At 33.1% G+C, this 12455-nt stretch overlaps 1 long non-coding RNA gene across 1 annotated transcript; it reads right to left on the bottom strand.

Annotated features, from left to right (window-relative positions):
* Positions 1-8277: 8277 nt before the first annotated feature.
* On the bottom strand, positions 8278-11727 carry LOC148783785 (uncharacterized). The gene is made up of 2 exons (XR_016052509.1): positions 11657-11727; positions 8278-10073 (listed from the first exon to the last, which is right to left on the bottom strand). It is a non-coding gene; the product is annotated as an uncharacterized LOC148783785 (long non-coding RNA).
* Between the last annotated feature and the right edge of the window lie 728 nt (positions 11728-12455).

Genomic DNA, 12455 nt, shown 5'->3' with positions numbered 1-12455 from the left:
ATAGGTTTTTGATATCGATGGAGTGGTTGGAAGAATTTCGCTTAGCCTCTGTCAAGTCTTTGCTTAAACTCTCTTTTGATCATCTCCCTAGTTTACTGAATACTTGTTTGTCGAGGGGTGGTCCGAAACCTTTCAGATTAGATGTGGGATGGTTAGAGGTGAATGCTGTAGTGGATCTGATTAAAGGTGCTTGGGTAAATACTATCGTTGAGGGGACTCTGGATTATCAATTGCACAAAAAAATGTTGAACATCAAATATAAACTGATTGCTTGGAAGAAAGAAAATAAGTTTGATATCGAAGGCAAAATTGATAGTGTCTTAACTAATATTGAAGTGTTAGATCATAGTATCCAAATTGATGGTGTTTTAACCGAATAATCTATGTTGGATCGGTCTAAGAAACTGAAAGAGTTGGATGATCTTAGGAGATCAGAGGGAATTTATTAGAAGCAAAGGTCTAGATCTAAGTGGCTGAAAGAAGGGGACCTTAATACCAAGTTTTTTCATGTGATTGCCAGTGCGAGAAAAAGACATAATGATATATCTGGATTGACTATTCCTAGGATTGATTTAGAGAATGATTCTGCAATGGAGCTAACAGTCATTAATCACTTCAAGAGGGCTTTTACAAAAGAAGTTAAATTTACCCCTAAGTTTGAGAGAGTACCCTTCGAAGTGTTTCCTATTGAGATGATGGGTTTGCTGGAGAGATAGGTTACTATTGAGGAGTTGCAGAAGACAGTGTTTGTAATACCAGGTGATAAAGCGCTTGGACCTGATGGTTTCTCTTTAGCATTTTTCCATAAATTTTGGAACTTGGTTAAAAGGAAATTACTGGAGTTAGTTAGAGGTTTCATGTTTAGAGGGCATATTTATAAGGGGGTGAATTCAACCTTTTTGGCTTTGGTCCCTAAGAAATCACTGATATCTAAAATCTCAGTTATTAGACCGATAAGCTTACCCACGAGACTTTATAAAATAATTGCTAAATTGTTGGAAAAGCATCTGAAAGTTGTCCTTCCTTTCCTTATTTCGAGTACGCAGTTAGCATTCATTCAAGACTGCCAAATTACTGATAGTATGTTAGTAGCCCAAGAATGTATCCATTCTCGAGTGATTAGTAAAATGCCTGGAGTTATGCTGAAATTAGATATGGACAAGGCATATAAACAGAGTGGAATGTGGAGCTTTGTTAGAAATTTTGAAGGTGATGGGATTTGGAGATAGATGGAGGACTTAGATTTTTGGCTGTCTATCATCCGCTCATTTTTCGGTGCTATTTAAGAGGAATCCCATTGGTTTTTTCAATGCCCCTAGAGGACTTCGTCATGGGGATCCTCTTTCTACCTTCTTATTAACCATCTATGCTGAATGCTTCAGCTTGATGTTGAGTAAGGTGGAAAGTTTGGGTAATTATCGGGTTTTAAGATAGCAAACTCATGTATCACTATCTCTCATTTGCAATAAGCAGATGATACTCTTATTTTTTGTGATGCTTAGATTCTTCAAGTGAAAAATATTGCTAGATTTTTGGAATGTTGTGAGGTTACCCTGAGCCTGAAAATTAATTTTTGTAAGTCTTCCATGATTGGTATTAATTTCTCACGGGCTGTGGTAGATAGCTTGGCAAATACTATAGGGTGCAAAGTTGGTTCTTTCCCTATTACCTATCTCGGCTCGCATATTTCAGATTCTAGGCTTTCTATTGCTGTATGTGATAAAGTGCTTGAATGAGTACAAATTAAACGAGATCTTTGGAAGCTGTAATACTTGTTGTTAGGAGGGAGAGTGACATTACTGAGATCTTGTTTGGCTAACCTTCATGTCTATCAGATGTTGTTGATAAACATACCTAGTTCGATTGCAAAAAAAATTGAAAAGATGATGAGAGACTTTTTTGAGGTTTTTGTGGAGAGGAGACAAAATTTCATTTGTTAAGATGGGACAAAGTTTGCACCTTTAAACGGGAAGGAGGTTTGGGTATTCAAAAAATTAGATCGTTTAACCAAGCTGTGATGTGCAAATGGTGGTGGCGCAGTCTCCATATGAAGGATTAGCTTTAACGCTAAGTTTTATTCTTCAAATGTGGTATGGATAGACAAGAACTCTAGCTCAGTGGAAGAAGGGGAAATGATACTTCTCCTGTATGGAGAGATATATGTAATTATAGTCCAATGATTTCAGGTTATTTTAGATGGAACTTAGGCTGTAGTGATCAAGTTTCCTTTTGGCACCATAAGTGGCTAAGGTATTACCCGTTGAAGTCAGTTTTTTATGGGTTGTTTGGGATTGTTACTAGGTCTAATTTGAAGGTAAATGAGGCAGTAGAAAGTATGAGTTAGCTCTTTTTGTAGAATACTGTTTTGGCTTAGAGTCGGTTGAATGATGTGTTGTTAGCTCAATGGTTTGTACTAATGAAGATGTTGGGTAACGCTTATATATCACAGAATGCAGAGGATGAGATGATTTGGGAGATTGAAAGCGATGGTATTTTCTCTGTCAAATTATGTTATAATCTTTTCTTTCATGATCACTGAAGGTCTTGTTCACAATTTGCTTAAATATGGAAATGACCGATTCTTCACAAAGTTCAAGTTTTTATTTGGTTGGCTGTGTAGGACAAAGTTTTGACTATCTATAACTTGATTAAAAGGGGAAAATTTCTCCCAAATGTTTGTTTGATGTGCAAGGCAGATGGAGATAATGGTGCGAATTTATTAATACATTGCCTTTTTACTGTGAGAATTTGGTATTGGTTGTTTGGTGTTTTTAGGTATACAAATGGTGCTTTCTAAAAAACGGGGATTGTTTTGTATTTGGCTTGATCTTATCCGCTTAAGACTGGTAGAGTAGTCTGGTAGATAGCGAGAGGTATGATCCTGTGGGAGATTTGGACAGAAATGAATAGAAGGACATTTGAAGGGATTTCTATTCTTTTTCATAGATTAATTCATCTCATTAAACTTTCTATCTGATCGTGGCTATCAGTTACTAAGGAGGGATGGGGCATCTCTCAGGTAGATGCTTTGGTTAATTTAAATAATCTACTCTTGGTGTTAGTAGTATTAGACCGAGATGTATTTGGACTATTCCGTGCCTAGGAAGCTTCAAGCTGAATTTCGATGGGAGCTCTTTGGACAACGTTGCAGGTATGATGCACAATTACTTTGGTAATATTTTATTCACCTATACAGGTCTGATAGGTATTGCAACTGCTAACTACATAGAATTGAATATTTTGCTTAGTGGGTTGAAGCTTTTCATCAGTAGAGATCTTAGCAATAGCTGTATGATTGAAGGGGACTCCTTGAATGTGATTAGATGGTGTAATAAGGTTCAGAGAGTCCCACGGGATCCTTTATGGTTGCAGATTATGAATATTGCAGCTACTGTTTCGGTCTCTTTCTCTCATGTTTATCGTGAAACTAATAGTGTGGCTAATGTGTTGGCAAAGAGTGGAGCGTGTCTTCTGTCTCTTGTTGTTTTTAATGCTGTAATATCCTTTTTTTAGTTATTAATAAAAGTGATAACATTTGTCCAAAAAAAAAAGAAATACTAATGAGAGAGAGAAGAACTAATAATACATATACGTGGTTCAGCAATGGTGCTTATGTCCACAGAGGGTAAACCAATATCTCATTAATAGGGATTACTCTGGTTTACCAGAGATTTATAGACTTACAACTCTTGCTTTTTAGGAAATAAATCCCATTACAATTGTAATCCCACAAAATAGGAAACTCAATATAGAAAACTTAATATCTTGTAATATACAAGATAAGAATATTTGCTTTATACAACTGTCAACAATTCCATGCTTGTGGGAATTTGGACTAACTAAATTAGGACCTTGGATTAGTTGGATGATGATTAGTAATATGAGTAGTACAACGTATTTGTATATAATAAAACTTGAGTATATACAACAATTATTCTTTACAATGCATGCCCTTCAGTTTTATTTAGATGTAATGAGGGTGCTCATCTATGAAATATTTACATTTCATCTTCAATTTTATTTAGATGTTATTAGGGTGCTCATCTATGAAATATTTACATTTCATTTACCTTTCATCACTAGAATCTCTCTTTCTTGAAGATGAGTAGGACCTTATGAGAAGTTCTTTTGAAGAATAAAGGAGCTCTCTCTCACTCTTTAGTGTGTGTATATAATGATAAGACTTCAATTATAATGATGATGATAATGACATATAAAATATAAAAGAGATGAAAATGGTCCCTTCCTTGATTGGGCCAAAGGGCTATTAAATTGGAGAGAGAGTACAATTCTCCATTAAAAAAGGAGACAGAGAGGGGGGAAAGCACGTGCAAATCTACACCACTTCAAAACGTAGAATTTAGCACATTGATAATTTCTAAAGAGATTATAACTACTACTTTTTCTAATGATACTTGCTAATCTAATTTTAAATAATGAGAAAGTATACACCAAAATAATTTATCTTCGGTAAAAAATCACAACGAACTTAGTCATTAAATGTGACATTAGGCCTCTATGGTATGTCAATGATTAGGCCCAAAGTCTAAAAGAATTGTCTCCATCTTAGACACATATGAAGTTGGCAGCTGTCCCTCTACAAAGAGAACTGAGTCAATGTGCATCAAGGTTTCAAATACAGTCTTACACTCCTAAAAATGCCAAGGTTTTGTTACCATTATAAAAAATTAAAATGGGTTTAACACAATTCACTTCAAGGTTTTAAAAGAGGGAAAGCTCATGTAAGTCCACCCCATCAAAGAGATAGTATAAGCTCGAGGGTATATATTGAAACATCAAGCATGAACAGTCTACATTGCTGCTAAATTTTTTTTTTTGTTGAAGGGTAAGGGTGTAATTGACCCCAAATTTTGTATACATATGCACCTTGTTATGGTCAACTAAGCTTCACATATTTAGGGAATCTAATATCTTTGAGAATCATGTAATTTTCTTAGGCTCATATCCATCTATGCACACACCCATTGGTTTTGTACTTTCATGATACAATTAATTGCTATCACGCTTAATTTTTTCAGATATAAACACTCTATTTTTGGGTAAGGTTAACTATAATTTACTTAGGAAAGGGGCTGGGTCGTGGTGGTAGCATCCCCACACCCAGTTATCACATCGTGGTATCCATTCCTACCGCTAACACCCCCAATTAACACCTTCCAAATGTAACTTTCCAATCTATTGAATCCAATCTATTGAAAAAACATGTCGGGGAATGTCTTCTCCACTGAATTAATAAAGAAAAGTATAATTTACTTGGATTAATAAAGATTGAATTGATAACATTTTCAATAAGAACTTCTTCAAGTAGAACCAAACACAAATGAAGCAATAAATGTATCTCATGGCTAAATGTGTTATGTATATTTTGTGTAGGGATCTTCCCGATACCACTTGTGGGAAAAATTTATAAGGCTCTAATATTTATCAGAATTCTTACAAAACAATCACACACCTCCACACGAGAGAGTATCTCACTTATACTCATTATGCACAATCTGATTCAGGGTGAAAATAACACGGGAATAATAACAATAGAAAAAAAAGAAGGTTAAGAGAATATACCCTATCGTAACGTCTGCAAGGGAATCCACCCAAAAAATAATCTCTTCACGAGATCAAATTTTATTAAACTCATTCACTGATTTACGATGAAGGGAGATCTCCCTTTAAATAGACTAAAAAAAGGTTAGACCCTTAAAGTGGTCAACAACACAGACTTTTCCTACTTTATCTCTTCTTCTCCCTATTTTCTCTCTTAACCTGTTTTCTCTTATCCCTATTTTCTCTCTTAACTTATTTTCTCTCATCCCTATTTTCTCTTTGTTAGATAGCCACGTTTACCCAAAACATCCCTAAAGCAAAAGATAAACCCTTTTAGATTTAACCTTATCCTATTTACATTCCTCTTTCTTAGAAACTAACCAACACAATTGATCAATATCAATTCATGCACAAAATAAACTCGTCCCCACCTAATTATCCCTATGCACCTCATATTCTTGAAATTAATAGATAAACTCAAAAATTAATAATAATATATATATTTTTTCTTCTGCATCACTCTCTCACCATTTCCTCACGGATGAAGTCTTTATAGGGCTGAAGCTTTGTGAAAACAGAATAAAGTCTCACCTCAAGTCCTCATCCAGAAAGCACTTTTTGTATCAAAAATCTCCATGATACTCTAAAAGCAATTTGCAACATCTACAATTAAATTCGAAACTCAAAAGTCCTCATCCAGAAAGCACTTTTTGTATAAAAAATCTCCATGATACTCTAAAATCAATTTGTAACATCTACAATTAAATTCGAAACTCAAAAAATAGTACAGATCTTGCAGATATGTAAACACCTAGTTTTAGGGCGAAATAGATGGTCTAGATGATCTGTTGCAATATACACTATTTCGAAAATTTAAAATCCTAATTTTTTTTCACAACTGTAATGTTCAAGCTGAGACGATCGATTTCCATAACTTGAATTGCAATTTTCGATGAGTTGAGTTGTGACTTTATTTATTTTAATAGGGCTGCAGGTCCATCAAACCATTTTCCTACATTACTCTCACACCACTTTCCCACTCTACTTCTCTCACTCTATAATACTCTATCTACACTATAGCCACACTCGATTGCACTCCTCACAGCACACTCTCTTACTTCCCTTACACTACTCCATCGGCCTTGACTTATACATGATATACGATTAGAAGCCCTTCTTCACTTTATGATACCCATTTGTGTTATGTGTTTTTTTATAAATTATATGGTTAGTACTATAGTTTATCTACCATCCATTTCTTCATGGACGGTAGAGATGACTTCAGCTGCTAGGGAAACAATCAGCCCAGAGCACTAGTTCATCTTCACCATCAATCTTGTGAATGATAGGTGGAACCTCAGCTACATATTGCATACTAGGTACATTATGTGCTCTTATACTTAATTATCATGACATTATTTTATTTCATGTGAAATTTTGCAATGGAAAGCCAATTAATCTCCACGGCCTAACATCAAGAGTATACAATTGGTTTCTTTAACATAATCGATACAAAAATTTCATGTAACTCTCATTTCATAAAAAAATTGTGATGAACTTAACAATTATGGTTTTCGCATAGCCCTTAAGGTCACCACAACCCATGTCCATGGAGAGCAGAACCACATCCCCACCATCCTAATGAATGGTGATGACTTTGGGCTTATGGTTCTTGCTTGTTAGGGTCATAGTCAACTTCTTTCTGTTAATAGAACCTTTCTTTTGTTCTCTATAATATTTACCAATCAAGACTTCAACACACATACACACATACATGGAGATATAGAGAGAGTATATATATATATATATATATATATATATATGCCAAAATCTATAGTTTTGAACATCGAATGGGGCGTTCCCAAAATGGCACCAAAAATGATGGAGATTTTCCTGGATCAAAGACTTAGTTGTGTTCAAATTCATTTGCACAAACAAACCATGGTTTAGCCACGCTGGTGTAGGACAGGGTTTTTGGTCAAGTTGGCTCGTAGATTTGTCAAGTCTAATTTGTATATAGTTAGGAAGAAACGAGTGGAAAATAAGAGATGATGGTCTTGTAAAGAACTTATGTGCAATTCCTTTCAAATTATATGATCCTTGATTTCAAATTTTTTGTGCCTTTTTGACTTATAGGACAGCTAAATTCCTAAGAAAACTGGTTTAGAGTAGATTAGGATTGAATGGCTAAGGGACCCCAACTAAGAGGTGAATTATTAAGTCCATGACATCGATAATTGTATAGTTACGCCATGTGAGTAGATACTATAAACTCTTTACTTGGAAATTGACATGGTTTAGAAGAAATATTTGCAGTAGGATTTTTTATAAATGTGGATGTGGGTTTAGGTTTCCAGTGGTGATATGGGTAGATTCCATTAGCATCATGGCCAGTAGTTAAATACCTAAAGTTTTAAATGCAAAGCAATGAAGTAGTTTTAAATAAAAGCATAAGTGACACAATGAAATAAATTACATTTAAATAAACGCATAAGTGACACAATGAAGTAAATTAGAACTAAAGTTATACATAGATAATGCAAACTGTATGGGGGTGAAACAAGGTTCAGGTGGTAATGGTACAAGGTATGTTAGTTTGCTTATATTTTAAAGTTCTTTGGTAATCTCTATTGCCCTACCCACACACACACAGATTGGCACTAGTGTATGACCTGAAACATTAATTTCCCTGGGGTAAGATCATTTTATATCTCATTTTTCTTTATGGGTAACCCTCATAGAATCTTTAAAATTGATACCTTGTAATGTTTTTGTGATAGTTATTATGTTATTTTTGGGTTTTCTTTCCACTTTTATGGTTTTATCTCTTTTAATCTGTGTAAATAGTTTCCAGGCCTCCCATGAAAGCCTACATAGAGAATTCTCACTTCTCTCATTGTTTCATTACTATTTGTTGAGTTTTTGTAGTGTCTTTCTGTTTTATGGTGTCATTTTGTATTTTAAGTGGATGATAGCCATGCAAGAAAACTAAATCATAAAGAATTCTCACTTCTCTCTTGATGCATTTATGTATTCTATATATTTACCTTTCTCTTGATTTCTTTTCATCTCTTTTCCCTCTCTTCATTGCTTCTCTAAAGTTAAATACTGATTTCTCAATCTCTTTCGTATTTTCTCTATTTTTTTTATGAGTTTTTCTGTTTCTTTTAATTTAAATAGTTTTTATAAGAGAAGAGTAAAAAGAAAAATAAAACCTAACACTTCCTGGTCAAATCTTGGGACTACCCAAGTTATCTTACTCTCTAATTTAGTTGCTTGAAGCTTCTCTATCATACTTTTTTACCTGGTTTTTGTTTTGTTGGAATCTCTCTCAACAAAACATAATTTCCAAGAAATTACATAATTCCAAAGAAATATAAACTATTCAATATCAACGGAAAATAGAAATACATAACCAGCATAGAAAGAAACGTAATGAGAACCCCATTAAGGAAATTATTATGTGAAGGCAAAAGAATTAGGATCACTAACGCATTTCAGTTTTCTTTGAAGAAATAACAGCCAGCATGTACAAAATTGCAGCGTATTATAAGACCCAATAAAGTGAACACACATTGTCTCTCATCACAAAATGATTTCAAAAAAATATAATACCGTAAAATCAAGAAAAAATGGAAAACCGACATAGATGACCAGCAAATAAATAATGAACTCTCGAACAAAACAAAATTATTTGAATTATGATCTCTACGTAAAAATTAGGAAAACAAATTCTATTGAAAAAAGGGAAACACAATCGACGGTCAAGAAGCACTTAACACACCTGAGTAGAGTCTACAAAACTCTATCCGAGTTTTTCTTAATTCTAATCCAATGGTTATAAATAAATGGATCATATCTCTCCTGATACATTTAATACCTTAGTCTATCTCTCTCTTAATTGATAAAGAACCATAAGAGATATGTAAGCTTTTTAAATGACTTGTAAGCTCCATAAATCTCTCTCTATCTCCTCCTTTTTGATTGGTTTTCTTATTAGGTCTCTTCTATCTCTTATCATTTAGTTGAATGATGAAAATTTCTCTGTATCTCACACATTCTCGCGCATGTAAGGGAAACATTAATGTAAATACATAACATAATTATTAAGAATATGGATTTATTATATAAATTGGTTAATAAAGATAAAAATTAGAACGACTCCATTATAGAATAGAAGTAAGAGAAAAATAGTCCTAGAGCCAGAAAAAGAGAGCAGAAATGGAATGAGAAGAGGGGGACACGAGTCTAAAGAGAAGAAAATAGAGAGAAAGTTATTAAGAAAATATTCAAAGCATATATAATACAGATTGCCGACGCTAGAGAGAAAGACCAAAGAGAGGAAATTATTGAGAAAATATTCAAACACTATATAAAGTCCGCTCAACAATGTTTTGTAGACTTGGGCCCTGGACTCAATTGTTTTGTAGACTTAGGCCATGGACTCGGCCTTAGCTTGAGCTCAGTAACTTGTTGAAGCTTGCTAAGTCATGAACCTAGCCCAAAAAATCCTAAAAATAGTCACAAAAAACTTAAATAAGCATTTCAGAAAAATCTAGAAAAAGAAAATACAAAAAATAGAATTCAACAATAAAACACAAAAATCAATATATTATACATCAAAATTGTATGTATAGTTTTTATACATCAATTGTAGAGGTTTATATATTTTTATTTTTTCAATATACCAGAGTTGTAATTGGGTACTCAGCTTGGCCAAGGGCTAAGTCCAAGTGGACTCGGCTGAGTAGCTAAAGACTGCTATGAAACTATAATGAGTGGGGAAGGGGGGATGATGAAGACATAGATGAGGAGAAAATTAGCGGGCAAGACTGCAGAGATCCATTCTGTTCATTGGTGGTGGCAAACCTTTGTATTTTGACTCAAAGGGCTTCACTTCCTAAGCATAACTTGGTTGTGACCTAGCTCTCTATGTCTTGCCTAAATATTAGGTGCTATAGACGATATGCACACAAAGAAGCTGATGCCATTTTCAATAGAGGTTCTTGAGGGTCATTGAAAGGGATGTCCACCAAAATGTGGTTGATGTTGCTCTCAATGCTAGAAGATAGGATGAGCTATTGCTTTGTCTTGAGTGCAAGATCACAATGGCAACTCACCAAGGTCAAATTGCAATAGGTTGTGGATTGTAACCCATTACAAAGCTCTTAGGCTAGGTTTTCTCATATGTTGTTCTCGGTACTAATACCACGCACATGTTCTACAGGGATAACAGTTTTGAATATGTACAATATGTGATGATGTGATGTCTAGAGGCATGGTTACTTGGGGCACTCTAATCTTAAGCCTTGTTGATTTGGGATCTTCAACAAGGCGTCAAAGCTCTTTCGTGACAAATAATAATGAGATGTATGGTTTATCAAATAAATTCATATATTTTATTATGTAGTAAATATGTTTGTCTTTATTTTAGGATATCAATTTGATGTGTCAGCCGATGCATCTATTTACATGCGTCCCCCTCCAAAATCCATGTATTCAAAATTTTAAAAGGTTGATAATCTCAACCTTGGTGATTATGAACATGTAAAGAAAAAAAAAAAAAGAAGTATATAAATGATATTGTATTGGACATTTTAGTTTGTGGAAGAGGCATCTTGAATGATGGTGGTTTGCTGTGTAAGTGATACAACTCTATCCAGTATAGACTATACTGCATCTCTCAATTTATCAAATACGTTTTCTATTTTTTCCTAATTATTTCGGTATATCACAATATTCATATACAATTATAAATATTATAAATTATATTTCTTTTACCATTATGACAACAAAAAATAATTTATCAAGTTTATTAAGTAATTTATTATTATTTTTTTTGAAAATATTTATGTGCTTTAACTTTATTAAAAGGATCAAATTACAGCAATGTAGAATTAACTAATTTATTTTTCTTTAACTTTGTTTATTTTCATACTGATAAGCAAAAGTAGTGTACATCAATAACAAATGTTCAAAACAAAAATCATATTTAATCTAAATTGAAGACTTTTAGTACATTAAATTAGAGCACAAGTAACTAAATGTATAGCTTACTGCTATAAATATTTGAAAAAATGTGTTAAATACTTACCCTATCCTTGATCGACTACAATGTCTCAAAGATTTAATATCTCAAATATATGGTACATACTTGAAATATTGCTACATCACAATATGGAGTTTTATACACTGCAATCAATACAAAATTCATGCTGAGAATCACATGATAAACATTTTGAAGATCACGTTAAAAGAGTTTTTATCGTAAGATTCTTATTCCAAAGGAACAGATCACGTTAAAAGAGTTTTTATCGTAAGATTCTTATTCCAAAGGAACTAGTGGTTTTATCATTATTCATGGTTATAACCCTCTAAGTTTGACAACATCAAGAGCCTCACAAAATTGAACACGCTATATTATTGAAGGAGTTATGAAAGTTCAAAGTTATTATATTTTTATATATCTCATTTGTTACATAATGGTCGTATCTATACTATACATACCATTTTAAAAATCCACAGTTCAGGGTTTGGCACGTCTCGAAAAAATAAAAGAATGCCCCTATTCTTAAAAAGGATATAAGGCGTGTGAAATTCAAATAGGAGAATTTAGAGCATCATGTAGAGTATCTTTCTATTTTCAGACAAAGTAAATTCTAAAATTCTATCTTATTTAACATAAGATATAGTTTATGTAACAGATATTTTATAATAGGATAGAGAAAATATATATACCTTGAGAAAATTTGGGTGAGATATTTAAAATTTATTAAGAAGCTAGTATTATTTTTATTTTATTTATGTTATTTAATAATAAAATATCAATCATAAATACATTAAAAATATTATTTTTATGATAATTATTTATAATATAATGATATTATATATTA

Source organism: Amborella trichopoda, chromosome 1, assembly GCF_054954075.1.
Source record: "Amborella trichopoda isolate Santa Cruz 75 chromosome 1, AtrichopodaSantaCruz75HAP2 v2.0, whole genome shotgun sequence".
Taxonomy (NCBI): domain Eukaryota; kingdom Viridiplantae; phylum Streptophyta; class Magnoliopsida; order Amborellales; family Amborellaceae; genus Amborella; species Amborella trichopoda.
Note: the sequence above shows the minus strand (reverse complement) of the source record. Positions and strands in the feature narration are given on the sequence as shown.